Raw genomic sequence first — 14,199 nt, 5'->3', positions numbered from 1 at the left:
GCAGTTTTGCTGCTGTGTGGTTGTTTTGCTGTCCAGTTCTAAAGCCAAATGGGGATCATAATGAATTAGATAACGTAAAAAACACATGCTAATTAAGATCTGGAATTGTGTGTAAATGTGCCCTTAGGCTATGTTCAGATGGCAACATTTCTGTGTGGAAATTTACTGTACATTCACTATAATGGGATCTTGCTGTCCCATTCACACAACAAAATTCCTACTTTCTGCATTCCACCAAAATATGAGTCCAGTCTTATATTTAGCAGAATTCTGCAGTGAAATCCCATTGAAGTCAATGGAGCTTGAATTTCAGAAGAATTCTGTGTTCCGAGAACACAGAAATTCAGCCGAAATTCTATGCAGTTTTGCTGCAGTTTTTTTCATATTACTTAAAAAGTGCATGTGACTGCCGAGGCACTTCCACTTGGGACTATAGAGCAGTGGTGGCACCAGGCTGGGAACAACCCGATTTTTCTTTCCCCTGGCAATTTTTGTTAAAGGGGTACTTTGGTGGGAAAAAAAATGTTTTAAATCAACTGGTGCCAAAAAGTTGAACAGATGTTTAAATTACTTCTATTAAAGAATCTTAATCCTTCCAGTACTTATCAGCTGCTGTATGATACAGAGGAAGTTAATTTCTTTTTTATTTCTTTTTTGTCTGTCCATAGTGCTCTCTGCTGACACCTCTGTCCATGTCAGGGATTGTCCAGAGCAGGATAGGTTTGCTATGGGCATTTGCTCCTGCTTTGGACAGTTTCTGACATGGACAGAAGTGTCAGCAGAGAGCACTGTGGACAGACAGGAAATAAATCCAAAAATGAATGAACTTCCTCTGTATTATACAGCAGCTGATAAGCACTGGAAAGGTTAAGTTTTTTTTATAGAAGTAATTTACAAATCTGTTTAACTTTCTGGCACCAGTTGATTTAAAAAAAAAAATAATGTTTTCCACCGGAGTACCCCTTTAAGGGTAGAAAACCCCTTCAATACCACTTTGGAAGCATGTGTTTAACTAGAAGAGCCGAGAAATCTTATGGGGTAGTAGATGTTTACTAATGTATTTGTATTATTTTTTGCCATAAAAGTGCAATTAAAAAATAATGCATTAGGGAATTTAAAAGGGCTTATCTGGTATTAAAAAATTTTTTTTTACTTATCCTCTCTCTCTCTGAGAAAAACCACTCAGAGAGAACACGTGCTGTACTCAAGTATCTTCAGCACCCCCATAGAAATAAAGGGAGCTCGTGTTGTGTGCAGCTTGTGCTCCAGTGCCCCATTCTGGAGATTGCAGGATGGTGGATTAGTTGTTTTTTCAGAACAACCTCTTTAAAGGGGTTATCCACCATAAGGTGATTTTAGTACATACCTGGCAGACAGTAATGGACATGCTTAGGAAGGATCTGCGCTCGTCTTGAGGCTAAATGGCTATGTTGTGAAATCACCATAACACTGTGGCTAGCTTTTTGTGTACTTCTATTTCCTGTTTGACTTTTCTTTTTTTGACTACAAATCCCACAATTCCATTTTCCTCCCTCCCACACATCAGCCACTCCACCCATTGAAACAAAAGACATGTGGTTTTCAATCAGGGTGCCTACAGATGTTACATTAGTTGCAGATTGAGCCCTCTCCCACCAAGCAATCGCTCCACCCATTGAAGCAGACACCCTGTCATCAGCTGGCTAGTGAGTCAGGTCTCGGCAGCATTGCAAGCTGGGAAAAATCCGAGACAACAGTCATTTTGTATGCTGTTAAAAATAAATATTGTGGTGAAAATCACAGAAGAATCGTGAGAAAACCGTCACACATAGGTACAGACACTATATTATGAACTACACTAACTTTACAGCCCCTGTAGCATAGTCAAATAATGCAACCACCATACATTAATTTTCAAAGTGTAAAGACAAAACTACTAATCACATATTTGCTCAATGAATGTGACTAGAGATTCTGTAAATAGAGGTATTATCACTAGAATAAATGGTTTTCGTGATCTGTACTTTCTGGCATACCTGATATCTGATTATGACTCAACTCTTAGGGACGTTTATGACTCAATTAATTCTTAGGGACGCCAAGGTCTATAGGGGGAGATTTATCAAAACCTGTGCAGAGGAAGAGTGGTGCAGTTGCCCATAGCAACCAATCAGATTGCTTCTTTCATTTTCCACAGGCCTCTAAAGAGGCCTGTGGAAAATGAAAGAAGCAATCTGATTGGTTGCTATGGGCAACTGGACCACTCTTCCTCTGCACAGGTTTTGATAAATCTCCCCAATAGTGATTTTCCCTTTTGGGTTACAAACCAGCATATCATCCTGAAAGAAAGATCGGCAAATGTATTTATTTAATTATGCTAACCACTCATTTATATTGTTACTGTACTGTGTTGAAGTGTAAGAAATGTGAGGATCTTGTTTCTAGTGGATGTCAGAGTATATCCAGAAAAAACAACTATTGAAGTGGCACAATCCAGGGTCCACTTTGGGTGTCCCCTGAACTGAAGTGGGATTTCAATCTGTGCTTAAAATGTAAAATACCCAGAGTCATGTTCTGATACAAGGAGTGATGCAAAACCACTATCTTGTTATCCCTACTTGCCATTTTTGCAATTCTTATTATTTTTCATTTCCATAAATGCTTTTTTTTTGTAAGGCAGTAATACTAGTATAGAATTGTCTAGAATGAATAACATAAAATGGCTTATATATGTCTTTCCCTACTGTGGCCTGAAAGTGATTTAATGCCAAGGATTGCTACTTTACAATCTATATGATGTATGGTGCGGCACATCATGGTCTCCTAGATGTAACAGATTAAATAAGGCACATTGCTCTTGAAATAACAAGTGTCTGAATTCATTATCTTTGGATTTTAACTGTAGTTGTCCTTCTCTTTTTCCAATATACCTCTCATGCTTTGTGCGTCATAGAATGTCTTTTTATTGTAAGACACCATGTAAATTGGTATACATCCAAAAGGGTGTTAAAGGGGTACTCGGGTGAAAACCTTTTTTCTTTTAAATCAACTGGTGCCAGAAAGTTAAACATATTTGTACATTACTTCTATTAAAAAATCTTAATCCTTCCAGTACTTATTAGCTGCTGAATGCTACAGAGGAAATTCCTTTCTTTTTGGAACACTGATGACATCACGAGCACAGTGCTCTCTGCTGACATCTCTGTCCATTTTAACAACCGTGCATAGCAGATGTATGGGAAGGGTAGCATGGTGGCTTAGTGGTTAGCACTGCTACCTTACAGTGCTGGGGCCTTGGGTTCAAATCCCACTAACGACAACAATAAATAAAGACTTATTATTATTACTATTATAATAACGTCAGCAGAGAGCACTGTGCTCGTGATGTCATCAGAGAGCATTCCAAAAAGAAAAGAATTTCCTCTGTAGTATTCAGCAGCTAATAAGTACAGAAAGGAATATAATAGAAATAATTTACAAATCTGTTTAACTTTCCGGAGCCAGTTGATTTAAAAGAAAAAGGTTTTCACTGGAGTACCCCTTTAAAACTATTCAAAATGCTGACCCTGAACTAAGACATTCAATTATTCATCATTAAAAGGATAAGAAGATAAGAATGTTATCAGAGAATATCTTGTATTCACTCTGTTGTTGTACAGATTAATTTACATCTTTAATCCTCCTGCCTTACTTTGGACAGTATTTCCCCTTGCAATTTGCGTTTTTTCCTCCTATGTTGTATTTTGCCTGACTATATTCCATGCATCATGCCTTGCTATTCAGGCAATAGCCTTTATAAGAATAGCCTTTAAATGTATGTCTTAGCAATCAGCATATATGAGAAAACCATCATTCTATTACAGTCAATAAAGGGGTACTCCGGAGAAATACATTTTTTCAAATCAACTGGTGCCAGAAAGTTATACAGATTCGTAATATACTTCTATATAAAAATCTTAAACCTTCCAGTACTTATCAGCTCCTCTATGCTTCAGAGGGAGTTGTGTAGTTCTTTCCAGTCTGACCACAGTGTTCTCTACTGCAACCTCTGTCCATGTCAGGAGCTGTCCAGAGCAGGAGTAAATCCCTATAGCAAACCTCTCCTGCTCCAGACAATTCCTGACACGAACAGAGGTGGCTGCAGAGAGCACTGTGGTCAGATTGGAAAGAACTATACAACTTCCTCTGGAGCATAGAGGAGCAGATGATAAGTACTGGAATTAAGATTTTGAAATAGAAGTAATTTACAAATCTATATAACTTTCTGGCACCAGTTGATTAAAAAAAATGTTTTTCCTACAAAGTACCCCTTTGAGGGCACTCGCCGTATCTAATGCCTGAGAGGTTTCATAGTTAAAAGGTCTAAAACTGACATGGTGTTGCAAGGATGACAGAATCATCTTTCCGCTGATGAATTGATTTGAAATGTTTTTTCCTTTTTTAGTTTTGTTTTTCCCCTAGTGATAAAAACTTACTAATATGTATATATTAACCTGAATTGAGACTTTTTTATCAGTACAATGATATTTTCCAATTCATTCACATTAGTGTGAGTTTTATCGTACAAATTCCAAATAAAATTTTGATCGTAGGAATTTCTGGGAACTGGTTTTTATTTATAATATCAGGATTTTAATATTCTGCCGTTTCAATTGTTTGTGTTCAACAATCGCTTTCAGGAGACGGATAAAGCAGTCTGAAGAGATAAAATTCCATTTAACTTGGAATTGCTCTGAATGCACTGTGGTAGGAACGTTCCGAATGTGAAGCCCTCTGGGTATCATTGTGATATATAATATTGTCTGTACACTAAACAAGTATTAATTTACATAAATTTAAAGCATGAAATGAATTTTGGAACATATTTCTGATGTTTAGACCCTAAACACCTGTTCATACTACAGAATTTCTGTGCACAAAACACTTCCGCACAGATTCCGCTTGCAGCAGATTCTTATTGATCTGCGTGGAATTTTGCTGTATAGGTCACAATACGTAAATTATGTAACAGAACTTTCGACACAGAATTGGATTCTGCCAGAAGATTGAACATGTTCAATACTCTGGAGGAGCCCCCTGGAGGAGTCCAGGCATTGCGCTGTAGTCAATGGGGATAGTGCTTACTACCGTGGTAGACAGTAAGTGCCGATTCTGGAGGTGGCTGCAATGAGCGGACTGCTGCTGGATGCAAGGCATTTTTCCATGACACATTTGCACTCTAACAAAAACTTGATTGGAGGAACACCTACTACATAGTGAGTTGTTTTGGATCTTACCGCTAAACACATGTTTCCCAACCACTCATAATTATTAAATAGAAAATGTATTATGTCATTATTATGGTACAGCTTCATAATTATACATAACAATGGTTGTTTTGCCTATGTGGTATGCAAAGGTATAAATCATATCAAATTTTTGTGACTTTCTACAATGTAACATGCTTAAAATTTTGTATTTTAATAGGTCAGCAGTTTTGTATTTTGTCTATACAGGAATATCTGATATGACTAATAGCTTATCACTTTAAACATACCGTATAAGCCTTATTGTATGCTAACAGGTATTAAAAGGCAACTTACCGTATTTTTCGCCCTATAGGACGCACCGGCGTATAAGACGCACCCTATTATTAGGTGCAAAATCTAAAAAATTTAAGATTTTGAACCCAATAGTGGTCTTCAACCTGCGGACCTCCAGATGTTGCAAAACTACAACTCCCAGCATGCCCGGACAGCCGTTGGCTGTCCGAGCATGCTGGGAGTTGTAGTTTTGCAACATCTGGAGGTCCGCAGATTGAAGACCACTGCATAGGAGGTAATACTCACGTGTCCCCGCCGCTCTGGACCGTCATCGCTTCCCTGGATGTCGCTCCATCGCTGTCGCCGTGTCCCCGTCGCTCTGCTGCCGGCCTGCTGCTGAACGTCTCTGCTGCCGGCCGGGTATCCTCACTCTCCGTCGCCATCATCACGTCGTTACGCGCGACGACGTGATGACGAAGAAGGAGAGCGCCGACCATACAGGGGATCCCTGAACAGTGAAGACACCGAGGAGGCAGGTAAGGTCCCTCCCGGTGTCCTGTAAGCACTAACCCGGCTATTCAGTCGGGCTGTTCGGGACCGCCGCGGTGAAATCGCGGCAGTCCCGAACAGCCCGACTGAACACCTAGATTAGTGTCACTTTCCCTTCAGACGTGGCGGTCAGCTTTGATTGCTGCGTCTGAAGGGTTAATACAGGGCATCACCGCGATCGGTGATGTCCTGTATTAGCCGCGGGTCCCGGCCGTTGATGGCCGCAGGGATCGCCGCGATAGGGGTGTATTCGCCGTATAAGACGCACCGACTTTTTCCCCCCAGTTTTGGGGAAGAAAAAGTGCATCTTATACGGCGAAAAATACGGTAATAAAGATGTCATTTTAATTCTCTTGGTTACTGGACCCCACTTATGTTTACCAGAACAATTTTTTTTTCCATGTTTTGATGGGATATTCAGATGTCCCGATTTTTATTTTATTTTATTGGGCATGAAATATAACGATGTTTGTTCTCTGTTTCCATCTGCATTTCACTGATACATGCTACATATAGGGGTAAATTTATCAAAACCTCTGCAGTGGAAAAATTGCCCAGTTGCCCAGAGCAGCCAATCAGATTTCTTCTTTCATTTTTTTTAAAAGGCCTCTGAAAAATGAAAGAAGTGATCTGATTGGTTGTCATGGGCAACTGGGCAACTTTTCCTCTTCACAGGTTTTGATAAATCTCCCTAATAGAGTTTGATATGCAGTTTTTTATATTAGCATTAGCATTAGCTTTAGCATTAGCATTTCATGAATAGATGAATCCTCTTTTAGTAAATAATTACATACTGTTAGTGGTTTCCTGTTGGCTGTCACTTGCTTTTTACTTCAGTGCACACTGTGGTAGTGTTAGCAATATGCAGATTGATACATGAAACAGCACTGCAGCTATTGCTTTCAGATAAATGATATAGTAAGTATGTTAAGAATATGACTACCATCTCTTACAAAACACGTGCAAAGATTAAATTAGCAATATAGCAGACACCAAATACTTAAATGTACAAAAGGGACAGTTATGTAAAGTGTACTTGATGTTACATCACATATCGTATAATTTATATTATAGGGAAATAGCATTCAAGTAGCCATTTAGTGGTACTTCTAACTCTCTGCTTGGTCTAATGCAGTATAATGTGTTCTTAAAGAGTGTGCTTCATGAATGTATTCTTAGAAACACTACATGCCATGCTTAGCCTCTGTTCACATTTTCAAGAATATGTAACAATTTCTTTGCTGTCATTTTTTTTCTGTCGGATTCATACGAAACCTGACAGAGAAAAACACCATGTGCCCTTGTGTTAAATCAGGGCATGTGGCAGTACAGAAGATGGGCAATTCAACCCAGAGGCTTATCTATCACTGTAGCAGCCATAGTGGCTGATAGATATAAGGCCCATGACCTTTAGGCACCTCACTCACCTAGCTATTGTGCTAGTGTTAAGTGTACCTGCTTCCACAGGATACAGATAAAATCTATAGTGGAGCAGAGAGCAACTCTTTTATAAAGTTTTGGTTTTAAAACCTTCCTTTGCTACATAGACCATCATTCTACAATGATAATGATGCACATCTGTGTATTTGTTTTACTTTAAGCAAATCCAGAACATGTCAATGAATAAAATCTGTTCCTAATTACGATAGCAGCTGTTGTCATCGCTGTCATTAGGCTTATGCTCAGGCTTCTGCCCAATGAGCATTCTTTTCATAATATTGCCAGCACAGTCATTTGTTCCTTGCAGTAGCATACTACAAGCTGTTAATCGTTCTATTTCCTACTGTGATGTTGCTCTACAGAGACTTTATAAGTAAGTTCATCCATATTAAAATATACGTTACTATGCATGTTATACTTAAAGGCAATGCACACCTTTTACACAGTTTTTTTTTATTGTTCCTTTGCTTTCTAAATGCAAAAATAAATTGCAAATCAACAGTAGATCCCATGCAACTAATTCACATATCTGGCTGTGCTGCTGCTATTTCAGAAGCAGCAGCACAGCCAGATATGTGAATTAGTTGGCCAGCCATGTAATTGATTTCAGTTGCAAATCTAGCCTAAATCAAGGGGGGCACAATGGGGACCTGAACAAAAGTAGGGAGGGGGCAAAACACTACATATACATAACCAAATATACCTATTGCTAGGTAATGGGAAATGCACTAAAGAAGTTCTTACCATGTAAAACTGCAGCTCCCAGTATGATCTAAGTTTTAGTATCACTAGTCATAACTATGGAACTTGAAAGGGATTCCAGCACTGATGGGACCCAGTCAGGCAGAAGATAACACAATACATTTTCACCCCCAAGACACATGAGGAGGCTAATACAATTACAGCAAAGACCCCCCTGCAGCAATGCAGCGGTGCTGGCTACTGAGCCACTGTGCTTGCTGTAATCCCATGTGAGTCAGAGCCTATATGAAATGTTAATGGTTGAGACTGATTTTGATATGGTTATGTGTCCTATTGCATCCTTGGTAGATTTGGGTATCATTAAAGGAAATCTCCAGTATTAAAAAACTTATCCCCTATCCTAAGGATAGGGTCTAAATTTCAGATCACGGGAGGTCAGACCGCTCAATACAGCGCTATGGCAGAGCCAGAGATTGCGGAAGGCAGCGCTCCGGCTCTCCCATAGAGTTGTATTGAGAGGGTGTGCCAGCCGCTGCTTCATGTGGTGGCCGACACGCCGCCTTACCCTGGAATGCTGGGGCCCTGTACAAGAGATAGGGGGGGGTCCCAGCGATCGGACTGCAGTGCTGGGGTCCTCTGTTCAAATCCCACCAAGGACAACATCTGCCTTCTGGGTATCCAATAAAAAAAGAATCATATTTATACCACTAAATGTACTTAACACCAGTTGTGGCTCTGGTTTTAAGAAGTTGTATCTGTGATGTAGTTTTTGCCCTATTATAGGCGTTCCTAATACATCTGGCCAATCTCAGGTTTATGATATTGGTTTATGAGCAATTCCACTTCACACGTAAAAACTGACCAATTGGTATCCCACGCCTCAAAGGTAGTGGGTGACAACTTTCCCAGTGGAGTAGATTATTAACTGATGTATCTTTCCGGTACATAGAGGTTTGAATGCAGCCCATGTCATCAATGCTAATCGTAAGAGCTAGAAAATGTATCTCTTTGGTGTAAAACTCAGAAGTGAAAAACATTTTAGTGCAGAATCATGATTTAGTGCATAATCAAACTGATAAAAAAGATTCCCACCACCATCCCACAAAATTAACCGGTTGCCATCTAAGGATGAACTGGCTCATCTTGAGACAGCAACCAGTGTATGGCCGACCCCCAGCTGGGGGCTTCCGTTAATAGCCGACACATGCGGCTTTAGATCGCTGCTGTCAAAGCTGACAGCGGCATCTAAAGGGAGCTTTAACCAGTCCTTGTGGTCCAGTGTGGTGCAATCATGGGGGAGCTATCCACCTTTGAGGTAGCCAGAGAGGTTACCTCTCCTTTCCTGTCTGCTGCAGCTCTGTAATTGATAGAGCCTGGCTGAACCAGGCTTTATCAATCGAGCGCAGAGCACACAGATCAATGTAGTTCCATGGAACTACATTGATCTGTATGAGGAATCTAATGATTCCTCCTAAAAGTTCCCTTAGGGGACTAATAAAGTTTAAAAAAAAAATAGTTTAATAAAAGTTTAAAAAAAAACACCCATTAACCCCTTCCATCTTAAAAGTTTGAATCATCCCCCCTTTTCCCAAATTCAAAATAAAAAATATGTAAACATAACAAAAATAAACATATGCGGTATCGCCACGTACTAAAAAGTCCGAACTATAAAAATATTATGTTATTTAAACCACACGGTCAATGGTGTTTACGTAAAAAAAGTACTAAATTCCAAAATTGCATATTTTTAGTCACTTTGTATACCCTAAAAAAATGTATAAAAAGCGATCAAAAAGTCCCATGAAAGCAACATGGTACCAATAAAAACGTCAGATCACGGCGCAAAAAATGAGCCCTCATACATCCCCGTAAACGTCAAAATAAAAAAGTTAAAGGGGTCAGAAGATGACAAATTTAAACATGCAAATTTTGGTGCATGTAGTTATAATTTGCTTTAGGTAGTAAAATAAAATAAAACCTATATAAATTAGGTATCCTTGTAACCATTAATAAAGAAAAGGTGTCATTTTTACCGAAAAGTGCACTGCGTAGAATCGGAAGCCCTCAAATTTACAAACTGGCGTTTTGTTTTTCTATTTTGCCCCTCAAATATTTTTTTTTCTGGTTTTGTCGTAGATTTTGTGGTGAAATGATTGATTTAAATTTGTAAAATTGGTGGCGCAAAAAACAAGCCCTCATATGGGTCTGTTGGTGGAAAATTAAAAGCGTTATCATTTTTTAGATGGTGAGGAGGAAAGAACCAAAGTGCAAAAATGAAAAATGGCTCGGTCTTTAAAGGGGTATTCCAGGCCAAAACTTTTTTTTATATATCAACTGGCTACGGAAAGTTACACAGATTTGTAAAGTTACACAGATTTGTAACTGCTCTCTGATGACTCACGTCCCGGGAGCTGTGCAGTTCCTATGGGGATGTTCTCCCATCATGCACAGCTCCCGGGACGGGACATCATCATTGAGCAGTTAGACAGAAAACTTCAGAAGCTAATAACTATTGGAAGGATTAAGATTTTTTAATAGAAGTAATTTACAAATCTGTTTAACTTTCCGGAGCCAGTTGATATATATATAAAAAAAGGTTTTGCCTGGAATACCCCTTTAACCCCTTAAGGACCAGGCCATTTTACACCTTAGGACCAGAGCGTTTTTTGAACATCTGACCACTGTCACTTTAAACATTAATAACTCTGGAATGCTTTTACTTATCATTCTGATTCTGAGATTGTTTTTTGTAACATATTCTACTTTAACATGGTGGTAAATTCTTGGTGAAAAATCCCCAAATTTGATGAAAAAATTGAAAATTTTGCATTTCTCTAACTTTGAAGCTCTCTGCTTGTAAGGAAAATGGATATTCCAAATACATTTTTTTTATTCATATTTCCAATATGTCTACTTCATGTTTGCATCATAAAATTGACAAGTTTTTACTTTTCGAAGACACCAGAGGGCTTCAAAGTTCAGCAGCAATTTTACAATTTTTCACAAAATTTTCAAACTCACTATTTTTCAGGGACCAGTTCAGGTTTGAAGTGGATTTGAAGGGTCTTCATATTAGAAATACCCCATAAAAGACCCCATTATAAAAACTGCACCCCCCAAAGTATTCAAAATTACATTCAGTCAGCGTTTTAACCCTTTAGGTGTTTCACAGGAATAGCAGCAAAGTGAAGGAGAAAATTCACAATCTTCATTTTTTACACTTGCATATTCTTGTAGACCCAATTTTTGAATTTTTACAAGGGGTAAAAGGAAAAAATGTATACTTGTATTTGTAGCCCAATTTCTCTCAAGTAAGCACATACCTCATATGTCTATGTAAAGTGTTCGGCGGGCGCAATAGAGGGCTTAGAAGGGAAGGAGCGACAAGGGGATTTTGGAGAGTACATTTTTCTGAAATTTTTTTTTGGGGGCATGTTGCATTTAGGAAGCCCCTCTGGTGCCAGAACAGCAAAAAAAAAAAAAAAACACATACCATTTTGGAAACTAGACCCCTTGAGGAACGTAACAAGGAATAATGTGAGCCTTAATATCCCACAGGGGTTTCACGACTTTTGCATATGTAAAAATTTTTTATTTTTTTTTCTTCACTAAAATGTGTGTTTCCCCCCAAATTTCCCATTTTTGCAAGGGTTAATAGCAGAAAATACCCCCCAAAATTTGTAACCCCATCTTTTCTAAGTATGGAGGTACCCCATAAGTTGACCTGAAGTGCACTACGGGCGAACTACAATGCTCAGAAGAGAAGGAGTCATATTTGGCTTTTTGAGAGCAAATTTTGCTCGGGGGGCATGTCACATTTAGGAAGCCCCTATGGTGCCAGGACAGCAAAAAAAAAACCACATGGTATACTATTGTTACGCCGAGCGCTCCGGGTCCCCACTCTTCCCCGGAGCGCTCGCAGCTTCCTCGCATTTGCAGCGCCCCGGTCAGACCTGCTGACCGGGTGCGCTGCAATATCCCTCTCAGCCAGGATGCGATTCGCGATACGGGAGGCGCCCGCTCGCGATGCGCGTCCCGGCCCCCGTACCTGACTCGTTCCCCGTCTGTCTTGTCCCGGCGCGCGCGGCCCCGCTCCTTAGGGCGCGCGCGCGCCGGGTCTCTGCAATTTAAAGGGCCACTGCGCCACTGATTGGCACAGCAGGCTTAATCATTGTGTTCACCTGTGCACTCCCTACTTATACCTCACTTCCCCTGCACTCCCTCGCCGGATCTTGTTGCCATTGTGCCAGTGAAAGCGTTTCCTTGTGTGTTCCTAGCCTGTGTTCCAGACCTCCTGCCGTTGCCCCTGACTACGATCCTTGCTGCCTGCCCTGACCTTCTGCTACGTCCGACCTTGCTCTTGTCTACTCCCTTGTACCGCGCCTATCTTCAGTAGTCAGAGAGGTTGAGCTGTTGCTGGTGGATACGACCTGGTTGCTACCGCCGCTGCAAGACCATCCCGCTTTGCGGCGGGCTCTGGTGAATACCAGTAGCAACTTAGAACCGGTCCACCAACACGGTCCACGCCAATCCCTCTCTGGCACAGAGGATCCACCTCCTGCCAGCCGAATCGTGACAGTAGATCCGGCCATGGATCCCGCTGAAGTCCCACTGCCAGTTGTCGCCGACCTCACCACGGTGGTCGCCCAGCAGTCGCAACAGATAGCGCAACAAGGCCACCAGCTGTCTCAACTGACCGTGATGCTACAGCAGCTATTACCTCAGCCCCAGCAACCATCTCCTCCGCCAGCTCCTGCACCTCCTCCGCAGCGAGTGTCCGTTTCCGGCCTACGATTATCCTTGCCGGATAAATTTGATGGGGACTCTAAGTTTTGCCGTGGTTTTCTTTCGCAATGTTCCCTGCACTTGGAGATGATGTCGGACCAGTTTCCTACTGAAAGGTCTAAGGTGGCTTTCGTAGTCAGCCTTCTGTCTGGGAAAGCTCTGTCATGGGCCACACCGCTCTGGGACCGCAATGACCCTGTCACTGCCTCTGTACACTCCTTCTTCACGGAGATCCGAAGTGTCTTTGAGGAACCTGCCCGAGCCTCTTCTGCTGAGACTGCCCTGTTGAACCTGGTCCAGGGTAATTCTTCTGTTGGAGAGTACGCCATCCAATTCCGTACTCTTGCCTCCGAACTTTCCTGGAATAATGAGGCCCTCTGCGCGACCTTTAAAAAAGGCCTATCCAGCAACATTAAAGATGTGCTGGCCGCACGAGAAATTCCTGCTAACCTGCATGAACTTATTCATCTTGCCACCCGCATTGACATGCGTTTTTCCGAAAGGCGTCAGGAGCTCCGCCAGGATATGGACTTTGTTCGCACGAGGCGGTTTTTCTCCTCGGCCCCTCTCTCCTCTGGTCCTCTGCAATCCGTTCCTGTGCCTCCCGCCGTGGAGGCTATGCAACTTGACCGGTCTCGCTTGACACCTCAAGAGAGGACACGACGCCGCATGGAGAATCTATGCCTGTACTGTGCTGGTACCGAACACTTCTTGAAAGATTGTCCTATCCGTCCTCCCCACCTGGAAAGACGTATGCTGACTCCGCAAAAAGGTGAGACAGTTCTTGATGTCAACTCTGCTTCTCCACGCCTTACTGTGCCTGTGCGGATATCTTCCTCTACCTTCTCCGTCTCTGCTATGGCCTTCTTGGATTCCGGATCTGCAGGAAATTTTATTTTGGCCTCTCTCATCAACAGGTTCAACATTCCAGTGACCAGTCTCGCCAGACCCCTCTACATCAATTCTGTTAACAACGAAAGATTGGACTGTACCGTGCGTTACCGCACGGAACCTCTCCTAATGTGCATCGGACCTCATCACGAAAAAATTGAATTTTTGGTCCTCCCCAACTGCACTTCTGAAATTCTTCTTGGATTACCGTGGCTTCAACGCCATTCCCCAACCCTTGATTGGTCCACAGGAGAAATCAAGAACTGGGGTACTTCTTGTCACAAGGACTGTCTTAAACCGGTTCCCAGTACTCCTTGCCGTGACCCTGTGG

At 41.4% G+C, this 14,199-nt stretch overlaps 1 protein-coding gene and 1 long non-coding RNA gene across 6 annotated transcripts in view; one reads left to right on the top strand and one right to left on the bottom strand.

Annotated features, from left to right (window-relative positions):
* The window catches only part of LOC130355615 (uncharacterized), a 229,786-nt gene extending 227,678 nt beyond the window's left edge, over positions 1-2,108 (bottom strand). The window contains exon 1 of the long non-coding RNA XR_008888596.1: positions 2,016-2,108. This is a non-coding gene — a long non-coding RNA (uncharacterized LOC130355615). The remainder of the gene's footprint in view (positions 1-2,015) is intronic.
* AFF3 (ALF transcription elongation factor 3) overlaps positions 1-14,199 on the top strand; it is a 411,319-nt gene that overhangs the window by 125,474 nt on the left and 271,646 nt on the right. The window lies entirely within an intron of this gene.

This window comes from Hyla sarda, chromosome 2 (genome assembly GCF_029499605.1).
Source record: "Hyla sarda isolate aHylSar1 chromosome 2, aHylSar1.hap1, whole genome shotgun sequence".
Taxonomy (NCBI): domain Eukaryota; kingdom Metazoa; phylum Chordata; class Amphibia; order Anura; family Hylidae; genus Hyla; species Hyla sarda.
The sequence above is the reverse complement of the archived record's forward strand: the minus strand, read 5'-3'. Positions and strand labels throughout refer to the sequence as shown.